Genomic DNA, 11,719 nt, shown 5'->3' with positions numbered 1-11,719 from the left:
CTTTTTCTTGGCCCCCACTTGACAGATCAGCCTAAAACTTTCCATGCACATCAAGACTCACTATGACCCTTTTTTGAAAAATGTTGTGAAGATTTGTCAAACGACTCCAAAAATATAGGCAAGTAAAAAAAACGCTTTTTCTATAGAGACATGGTCCTAACTATAACTACCTACTGGTGACTACCAGTAGATAAAAGCATATATATATATATCTATACACACACACACATACATATGTATGTGTATATATATATATATTCACTGAAAAAACCATGGGTTTCACACACGTTATAGTTAGGAATTAGCATTTAAAAAACCTTAGAAATTCAATGAAAAAACCAAAGGTTTCACACATGTTATAGTTAGCTGGACATTTCACTCGTAAAAAACCATTGAAATTCCCCCGTTATAGTTAGTTCAGCTAACTATAACTCGCGCGCCCGCAATGCACTACTGATGACGTCACATATTACATCACTCATGACATGGTCAGTGACATCACTCATGACATCACTGATGACATCTCAAATGACATCACTGATGACATCATCCAGTGAATGTGTGTTTTTCTGAAAATTAAATATGTTTAATATATATATATCTCAAGGTCGATGGAAGAATAAATGAGTATATAAGTGTCTAAATTGATGATTTGTTTTTGAAAAATTGATTGTATTACTGACTGATTAAGTGTATCTTTTTGAATACATGGCTAAGTGAGTAATGTTTAAATGTGTAAATACCTGTATCAGTCTCTCACTTTGTGTATAAGTGGCTGCATGGGTTGGTGAGTAGGTACATGAGTGTCTATATAGGTTATTAGTTGGTTTTTTGAGCATCAGTATGAGTGTCTGAGTGTCTTCATGGTGCGGTGGGGGGTATTACGTAGTGCATAGATGCATGAATGAGTGACTCACTGTTTGTATGTGTTGAAGACAGCATGTGTGCAGGACTGTATGGGTGGATGAGTGTGTGCATGGGTGTGTTAGTGAGTGAATGACTGTCTCAATAGTGTCTTCATAAGTAACTACATATGTTTTAAACTAGTATATGTGACTATTGGTGTTTATAAGTGAGTATATGTGAGAGTGAGAGATTGGTAGAGTTCCTGTATGAATAAGTATGTGTTTCTATAAGTGATTGTTTAAAAGACTAAGTATGTGTAAGTTTCTGTAAAAGTAAGTGTTGTGGTGTGTGTATAACTGTATATGCAAGTAAATGGATGTTTGATTCTTTATTAGCATGAGTGACTTTGTGTGAGTAAGTCTATGGATGAGTGGCATTGTGTTACAGGATGTTTAGGTGTATGAGTACATATGATGTGTGAGTACATGTATGAGTGACTGTATAGGACTGTTGGTGGATGAGTGGATGTGTATGTGGATCTTACAATTACTGAATAGGTTGTTGTAACTGGTATTGGTATGTCCATTTTTTTGAAAATTTCAGTCTCTATTTTTGAATGTGTGTATCAAAGGTTATATTAGGGTGAGAGGAGGTCTACCACTCTGTCACAAGGATAATGTCATCAGTGATGTCATTTGAGATGTCATCAGTGATGTCATGAGTGATGTCACTGACCATGTCATGAGTGATGTAATATGTGACGTCATCAGTAGTGCATTGCGGGCGCGCGAGTTATAGTTAGCTGAACTAACTATAACGGGGGAATTTCAATGTTTTTTTACGAGTGAAATGTCCAGCTAACTATAACATGTGTGAAACCTTTGGTTTTTTCATTGAATTTCTAAGGTTTTTTAAATGCTAATTCCTAACTATAACGTGTGTGAAACCCATGGTTTTTTCAGTGAATTTGCAAGGTTTTTTAAATGCTAATTCCTAACTATAACGTGAGTGAAACCCATGGTTTTTTCAGTGAATTTGCAAGGTTTTTGAAATGCTAATTTTTTTTTTTTTCTTATTTTTTTTTTTACATATTTTTATTTTAATTGTCTATCCTTTTTTAAAGACTATGGTTAAATTTTAAAAATTCTACAATATGTTTTTATTTTACAATTTTTTTAAAATAAACAGGTAAAATTTATTAGCAATACATATTTTTTTTTTTTCCTTTTTTTTTTTTTTTTTACCGTGCGCGTACGGTAAGCGCACGTCTTGCTGTAATTACGTTAGATTTCTACGCTGTTTGCGTTCATTTACGTAATTTGCGTAGACGCACGTCACTCGCGCACAGCGCGTAACGCGTACGCTGCACGCGCACGTTACGCGGAAGTGAAGGGGCGTGCCTGTTTTGCGCATGCGCGCGTGCGCGTGTCTTTTTTACGCGCATGCGTACTTTTGCCGTAAGCGCACCGTAAGCGTACCGTAAGCGTACGGTAGGTCATGTGATCATGAAACACAACTTTTGATTGGTTGAAACTACTTTCAGTTCTAGAACTCTCCTACACCACACCCATTCCCCTCATTTCTGCTTGTGATCCCTTAGGAGAAGGAGCTGGGTTGTCTTTGTGATACCATGGCAGAACAGCAGAGCCCTTCTGAGAGTGAGGCTAGCAGCACTAACTTGAGGCAGAGAGCGAGGAAACAAAAGACCTCTTTCATATGGGAGTATGTTTCTTTTCCAGAAGGCCAGCAAAAGGTAAATGCACCCTTAGTGACTTGTAAGCTGTGTGGCCGTGTACTTTCAAGAGGGAATCCCGACAGGAAGTATTCCTTTGGGAATCACACCATGATGAGACACCTTAAGGATGTACACAGAAGGACACATGCTCGACTTACTGAAGGTAACCCTTCAGTAAATCAACCAAGCACATCCACAGCAGCTCAGCCTGGACCATCATCTGCAGTGCCGAGTCCTTCTTCTGCAGGTCAGGTGAGCCCTTCATCTGTGGGGGGAGCATCTCCTTTTTCTGGTCCTCTGGAAACTAACCCTCGGTTTCTGAGGGTTGAAATATGGTGCGCCACTTGTCATGATCTAATTTGTTATAGGGAGAGCAGTATTTCCCTAGTGAACAATAAAATAGATCAGCACACTTGTCGTACCGTCTAATATTCCCATTCTTTCTTTCCTCTGTCCCTGCATGAACACAACGGCTCTTTTAAGAGCCAACCTTACCTTTCATCTATTTTTTATATATGTTTTTAAAAACTTTTTGAAATTTTTTTTTTACCGTACGCGTACGGTACGCGTAATTTTTTTTTTTTTTTTTTTTTTTTAAAAACACTAAAAATCTATTATCACATTACAAGGTCCTTGAGAGACTACAATGAAAAACTGAAAATGTGATTGTAGAGAAGTGGAAAAAAGGGACCATGATTATTTTTTATTACCCACTCAAAAAAATATTTATTCATTTAAATTTTTTTAAAATTGCTTTAAAAATCGTTCTAGTTTTCGAAAATTTTCTATCTCAATCTGAAAAAAAAGAAAAAAGTATTAATATTTAATAAAACATTTTATAATACAGTACACATATTTACATATTTTTCCCAAAAAATGTTTGCCTTTTTTTTGCTGTTTTCAGAATATATTGCATTTCACTATAAATTGTGAAAGCAATTGCATTCATCATTTAACAGCGGGCAAAAAAAAAAATTAACAATCTCAAAGATTGTTTTAAAAAAGCCCACAATCTCTTTTTGCATAAACATAACTTTATAGAAATGCATAATATTCTTAAAAAATATCATCTAATATCAATGCTTATTTCTTTAAAATACCGTCTGATATTTTTGTTTCAGAAGTATAATCACAATACCCCACTCGCTTGTGAATACTGTGCATGATTCCACAGGGTAAGCAGCTTGGTGTGTGCTAAGAGTCTGCTTCTGCACCCAAAAATGGCTCCCCCTTTCCATCTAATGCAACTGTGAAATCACCAGAGCAATACGCAATAAATCTCTGCCTGTAATTCCTATTTGCACACAGAGTCATGTTTTCACATTAGTCACAAAACGAAATTTCTTTGCCAATTTGAAAGCACACTTACTACTCTTTTTTTTGGCAAGTGATAATCACTTTTACAGACTGACACATTATGAATCCACTTTTCAGATTCTTAAAAAAGCACATGTCCAAACTGGTTTTTCAGACCAGCACCATTTGTAACCTGGGTGACTGCCTACACTCCAGCAAGGGCAACCAGCCTTAGTGATGCTGAATGTATTTGCATTACTGACTGAAACCTCAAACCCCACTCGCTTGTGAATACTGTGCATGATTCCACATGGTAAGCAGCTGGGTGTGTGCTAAGAGTCTGCTTCTGTACCAAAAAATGGCTCCCCCTTTCCATCTAATGCAACTGTGAAATCACCAGAGCAATACGCAATAAATCTCTGCCTGTAATTCCTATTTGCACACAGAGTCATGTTTTCACATTAGTCACAAAACGAAATTTCTTTGCCAATTTGAAAGCACACTTACTACTCTTTTTTTTGGCAAGTGATAAACACTTTTACAGACTGACACATTATGAATCCACTTTTCAGATTTTTTAAAAAGCACATGTCCAAACTGCTTTTTCAGACCAGCACCATTTGTAACCTGGGTGACTGCCTACACTCCAGCAAGGGCAACCAGCCTTAGTGATGCTGAATGTATTTGCATTACTGACTGAAACCTCAAACCCCACTCGCTTGTGAATACTGTGCATGATTCCACATGGTAAGCAGCTGGGTGTGTGCTAAGAGTCTGCTTCTGCACCAAAAAATGGCTCCCCCTTTCTATCTAATGCAACTGTGAAATCACCAGAGCAATACACAATAAATCTCTGCCTGTCATTCCTATTTGCACACAGAGTCATGTTTTCACATTAGTCACAAAACGAAATGTCTTTGCCAATTGAAAGCACACTTACTACTCTTTTTTTTGGCAAGTGATAATCACTTTTACAGACTGACACATTATGAATCCACTTTTCAGATTCTTAAAAAAGCACATGTCCAAACTGCTTTTTCAGACCAGCACCATTTGTAACCTGGGTGACTGCCTACACTCCAGCAAGGGCAACCAGCCTTAGTGATGCTGAATGTATTTGCATTACTGACTGAAACCTCAAACCCCACTCGCTTGTGAATACTGTACATGATTCCACATGGTAAGCAGCTGGGTGTGTGCTAAGAGTCTGCTTCTGCACCAAAAAATGGCTCCCCCTTTCCATCTAATGCAACTGTGAAATCACCAGAGCAATTCGCAATAAATCTCTGCCTGTAATTCCTATTTGCACACAGAGTCATGTTTTCACATTAGTCACAAAACGAAATTTCTTTGCCAATTTGAAAGCACACTTACTACTCTTTTTTTTGGCAAGTGATAATCACTTTTACAGACTGACACATTATGAATCCACTTTTCAGATTTTTTAAAAAGCACATGTCCAAACTGCTTTTTCAGACCAGCACCATTTGTAACCTGGGTGACTGCCTACACTCCAGCAAGGGCAACCAGCCTTAGTGATGCTGTATGTATTTGCATTACTGAGTCCAACCTCAAACCCTTAAACTATTCTTTTTTTATACCAGTACACCTTAATTTATCGTGAAAACATAGTCCATATTATTTTACATGTTCCTCACATTTAAATTTCTCCCAAAACAGAAAATAATAAACACAACTTCAACAAAAAGAATTGCATTTCTATTATTCATTTCTTAATTTACCATATACATCCCCTCTCAAACTCTAAACTCACCTTTAAAATTAGTTAGTTGTGAAAGAAATGTGGCACTCAAACATCAGATTATCAGAGCCAGGATCTCTGTTCTTTACACCTCTCTCCTCTCAGCAGAACCAGATAATGGCAAACTTTCCCTCTCTTTTTCCACACATATACATGTTAATTTCAAATCTCAGTGCTTCCCCCTTTTTTTCAAATGTAATCACACATTTCTATTGGTTGAAAACCAACCCTTTTCCAAAAGTACCCTTCCCCCAACTTGACTTCTGCCTAGTACCCTTCCCCCAACTTGACTTCTGCCTGCTACCATAGCAACAGCTCATGGAACACTGCTGTGTGGAGTTAGGTCAGAAGTTCACCAAACAATGTTTCAATTCCACAGAGCAAGAGTGCTTGACTTTTCAAACCTAACAGCAAATCTATAGTACTGTTCTTTGGTAACACATTTTTCTGTACCAATACAAAACATGCTTCTATAAATTTACACATACAGCCTAGTTTTTAGTGTAGAATGGTATGAAACAGCCAATCAGTTCTTTTTAAAAAAAAAAAAATATGTATGCCTCCATTTCCAAACTGTCTTTCATTTCTTTTTACCATTCTACTGAAATACACCTCCTGAGTGCACCCCGATCTCCTTGGAAGATGTTCACAGTGTGGATTGTAGGACACAGCTATGTCTTCTGGAGTGAAAAGTATGCAGAAAAAAGAGGTATGGTGAGAGACCTTGCTTTGCCAAATGTAGACATTAAATGGATTGGTCAGAGAGGGTTAAAGTGGCACCAATTGATGCCATTGGTGAAATCCTTCATGCAAATCCAACACCCTGACCTCATAATAGTGCACTGTGGTGGCAATGACCTAGGCACTTTGACTGGGGTAGGTCTGGAAATGCTTATGAAGGACACCTTTGCACAACTGTTTTCACTTTTCCCTAAAACTGCCTTTGTGTTTTCTAACATATGCCAAAGGCAAAAATGGAACTGGTCCAATCATTTCTGTCCGCAGATTGACAAAGCAAGAAAGCACGTCAACAAATCTGTTTCTGCTTTCCTCCGTGACTATGGTATGGGTTCCATTTACCACAACAACTTGCGTTACGACATGCAAGATATTTATAGAGGAGATGGTGTGCACTTCAATGATGAAGGGAACAGAGTCTTCCTCTTGAACCTTAGACTCTGCATCGGTACTTACTTGTAGGTACCACTAAAAAATCACTTCATAAACACAACGGCTCTTTTTAGAGCCCCCTAATATCTAAACACTTAAATCTGCATTTCATTTCTTTTTTTTTTTTTTTTTTTTACCGTACGCTTACGGTGAGCTTACCGTACGCGTACCCTGCGATTTTTTTTAAAATCAATAAATGTTTTCTTTGTACTTTTCTGTCCTTCTTTGACCCCCTTGCAAATGTTAGGGGGTCTGTAACTCTCCTCCTTGCCCCCTTTTCTTGTTATCACTCTTTTTTTTCTGAGTGAAACACACGAAATGGCGGCCGCCGCTTCCTGGTTTCGACCGATTCGAATGTTTACTAAGATCTAAGAGCCAATCAGAATCGCGCTCGCGCACGCCACCGTACGCGTACGTTAAGCGTACCGTAAGCGCACCGTAAGCTGGCTCAGATATATATATTGATTTAAAGGCTATTTTCTCTGAATCTACTGAACAGATTTACACCAAACCAACAAAAGGCACTTCCTTGACCTGAGGACTACCTCTCTGCCAAATTTCAAGTAATTCTGTTCAGCCGTTCGGGCTGTAGCCCTGTCTAAAGGTCCTACGGAAAAATGCATGGGAAAAACGCGTTTTGGGACCCCCCTTTTATCTCAGCCCCCGCTTGACGAATCCCCCCGAGACTTTCAGGGTAGGAGCGGAGCGTAGCGCCCCACCTATTTTGAAAAATTCGCGAGGATTCGTTGACCGGCGCCAAAGTTATTCAAAATAGAATGTTGTGGATTTCCTATGGAAACGTGGTCCTAACTATAACTACCTACTGGCGACCGCCAGTAGGTAATATATATATATATATATATATATATATATATATATATATATATATATATATATATATATATATTCACTGAAAAAAACATAGGTTTCAGGTACGTCATAGTTAGAAATTAGCATTTAAAAAACCTTAGAATTTCACTGAAAAAACCATAGGTTTCAGGGACGTTATAGTTAGCTGGACATTTCACTCTTACAAAACCATAGAAATTCCACGTTATAGTTAGTTCCGCAATGCACTGCTGATGACGTCACATATTACATCATTCATGACATGGTCAGTGACATCACTGATGACATTACTGATGACATCTCACATGACATTACTGATGACATCACTGATGACATCCTCCAGTGACTGTGTGTTTCTGTAAAGCCTGCCTTCTGCGACTGTCATTCCCTGGAATGTGCAAGATTTAGATAATCATCTTTAGGATGGATTGACCTGTTAAAGGATGGTAGTATAAAGACCTGGAAAAAGTAACTTTTCAGAAAAGGTTTCCTTTGAAATTGTGTACAATTTGTAGCAGTATCCAACAGACGGACCTACATTCAAATTTCTGTGAAGTATGTGTGCATAGAGGTGAACTTGTTTGCTAGCCATCACTCACAGACTGATGCACAGATTGCTGGATAGTAATTCAATTATTTCCTTCACAGTAAATTGACGTACGCCTACTTTGAAATGCTCTACAATATATTGTAATTCTCCATATCACTGCCTTGTTGGTGATCCTCCAGTATGATCTCATTATCAACTTGACTCAGCCCTGATAACTATACATGGCAAATATGTCACAGGCATGCTTTGGGGTGATTTTGTAATGTTAGACAATCTGGGTGGTGAAGCACTGGAACCATATGGGATAGTTACAAACAATGATCATGCTCTTTTAGTGTGCAATGAAGCTTTGCAATGTAGAAAAAGCTGATGTCTGCTTGCTGTTGCATTAGGCCATGAGTGATTGTGTTTTACAGTATTTTAAGGAAATGCATCCACATTGTGCTCTCATTTATATTTCCCAGATAATGTTTCAAATGTGCCATGAATTAATTTGTGCACATTTAAAGGTTCCCCTTACTCAAACAGAATAAAATGGAAAACAATAACAACTCACCAAAATATCGTCAAAATAATATAGTTTAGAAAAATATAACTATCCTATACGTATTTCAAAATAACACAAATATCTATATATATATATATAATTCTTTTATTGATGACAATGTTTATGCATTACAATTGTAGTGGTGAGCATCACTCAGATCAATGCATTTACAGTGAATCATGTTTTTACATTCCTATCTCTAGCATCAAACAATGTTGAGACTATCCCTTTACTCTGTGTTGTTCTCACTCTATGTCCGTGGCAGGGTGCTGTGTCCCTCTGTGTTCGTTCCATTTTCCCCATATTTGTGACCATTTCTTGGGACCACCTTGTGACTCATATATAGTGCTTTCTATTACCATGCACCAGTCCATGTCTCTCTGCCATGCAATTAATGTTGGTGCTTTGTGTGCTTTCCATAATCTGGCAGTGTTCCGCTTAGCCACCATCATTCCCAGTGCCACCCAGGTTTTCTCTCCTCCCTTTAAGTCAGTAGGTTCCCATACATTCAGAAGACATGATTTTATTCTGGGATCTATCTGTTTACCCAGCACATCCGCCATACACCGGGTCACCTCTATCCAATAACGTTGAATGTGGACACCTTCCCAGATGATATGTATTGTGCTTAGAAATGCTTGTTTAAAATTCTATCCAGAACACCATGTGTTGTCATGGTGCTGTGGAGTGTTGGTTCTATGAAGAGTCAGTTGGTGCCTCACTTCTGTTGTGAGAGGAGCGGTGGCTCGTTGTACCCACTAATAAATACTACAGACTAATCTGCTGTGTCTTGTGGTAATATATTGTCCTTTAGGACACAACATAATTTTTGGCGACGAGGACGGGATGGGGATTCTGTGTAGAGAAAGTTTGTGGGGTTGCCGTCATGGTACGTGGTGGGCATTGGTGGAATTTGGGGCACGCATAACTATGATCACGTACAAACTTTCAAGAAATCCTGGGGTAACAGATCACTTTTTCCTCCAGATAGGGCACCCGTTTCATATGAAGGACGCAAAATAGATTTGGAAGGATTCATTGAGGATGTATTGGAATTTAAAGGCCGTAAGATTCAAGGTAAAATCTATGTAGCTGTTCGTGGTTTAAATATCCTCGGTTGGTACCATCAAGGCCTTTTTGGTATGGTGTTGAGACCAGGAACAAGTGAACAAGTTTTAGTTGTGAAGGATATTCCCAATTCACTGTGTTTAGAGCAAGAATTTCCTAATGTGTTTTCGGATTCACTTGGTAAAATTGTGGGCTTTATGCACAAGATTAAAATTTTAAAAAATGCTGTGCCTGTGAAGCACAAGGTAAGGTCGGTGCCATTTAGTCTTAGAGCAGATCTCAAGATGGAATTGGACAGATTGGAAATATCTGGGATCATTGAGCCTGTGGAATCTAGCTTGTGGTTAAGTCCATCGGTAGTCGCACGAAAACGGAATGGGGAAATCCGTTTATGCATCGATTTGAGGAGTCTTAACAAAGAAATCTGGGTAGACTCCCATCCTCTTCCCAAAATTTGTGACCGGCTAGAAGAATTGAGGGATGCTCAATGGTTCTCCAAGACTGACTTAGCTTCAGCGTACCATCAGATGTTGCTGGATGATGAGTCACGTCATTATACTGCCTTCAATTCTCCTTTTGGTTCTTTTCAATTTTGTAGGATGCCTTTTGGTCTCACGTCTGCGGCTTCCGTGTTCCAAAGGGTTATGCAGTCTGTGCTTCAAGATGTCAAGGGTGTGGTCATATTCTAAGATGACGTGCTTATTTTTAGCAAACATTTAGAAGAGCATGATAAGATTTTGGGGACGCTGCTCAGTACTTTTGAGAAAAAAGGAATTGTTGTAAAGAAGAATAAATGCGAGTTCTGGAAGAGAGAGATAGAATTTCTGGGACATCTTGTTTCGGGTGATGGTGTGAGTCCTAGACCTGGTTTGGTGAGAGCGGTGGTCGAATGTCCATGTCCCAAAACAAGGACGAGCCACCAGTACCTATATTTGGGGTAGAAAATTTGTCATCCAAACTGATCATCGACCTCTGGAATATATTCTGGGTGGAGAACGCCTCAAATATGCCACTCCTCGTATTGCACGGTTGACAACCAAACTTTTGCAGTATGATTTTGTAGTTAAGCATATACCTGGCAAACTAAATGTTAGAGCTGATATGCTATCTAGACTTCCTTTGAGTGAAGATGACACTATGGATGTGGATGAGGACAAGGAGGACTGTTTCATTGCAGTTGTTGATGCAGATGAAAACAAAGCTTGCAGTGAGGTTGAGTGGAAGGAGGCTGTGAGTGAAGACTTAATTCTCGCCAAAGTAAAGGAATATATTGTGAAAGGTTGGCCCAAAGAGAGGTGTGTATCCCCAGCCATTCAGCCATTTTGGAAAGTGGCTGAGGAGTTGTCCATTAAAGACGGTGTTGTCATGAGGGATGGTAGGTGTGTGCCTCCCATGAAAGTACGTTTCAAGTTGGTTGATTTGTGCACATGATGGCCATCTTGGGGCAACCATGACAAAAAGACGTGTCAGACTGCACTATTGGTGGCCCTCTATGGACAAAGACATAGATGAGAGAGTCAAAGAGTGTGTTGTCTGTTGTGGGGCAGAAAAGGGTTTGAAAGCTGTTACACCTCCTCTTCAGCCCATCTCTTTTCCTACAAAACCCTGGCTTAAGGTGGGCATTGACATGGTTGGTCCATTCAATTTTCTTCCTCTCAACTTACGCTTTACGTTTGTACTAATGGACTTTCATAGCAAGTGGCCTGAAGTCAAGTTTTGTGCTTCTCCCACAACTTGCAATGCCATCCTTTTTCTTAAAGAGATTTTCATGAGGGAAGGGTTCCCGGAGGCCATCGTCTCTGATAATGGTGTCCAGGTTGTTAATCAGGAAATGTGTGTCTAACTGGTACAATCAAAAGAAGTCTGCCAACACAGTTGTTGTGTCTCCTGGGGACA

Source organism: Triturus cristatus, chromosome 6, assembly GCF_964204655.1.
Source record: "Triturus cristatus chromosome 6, aTriCri1.1, whole genome shotgun sequence".
NCBI lineage: Eukaryota > Metazoa > Chordata > Amphibia > Caudata > Salamandridae > Triturus > Triturus cristatus.
The sequence above is the reverse complement of the archived record's forward strand: the minus strand, read 5'-3'. Positions refer to the sequence as shown.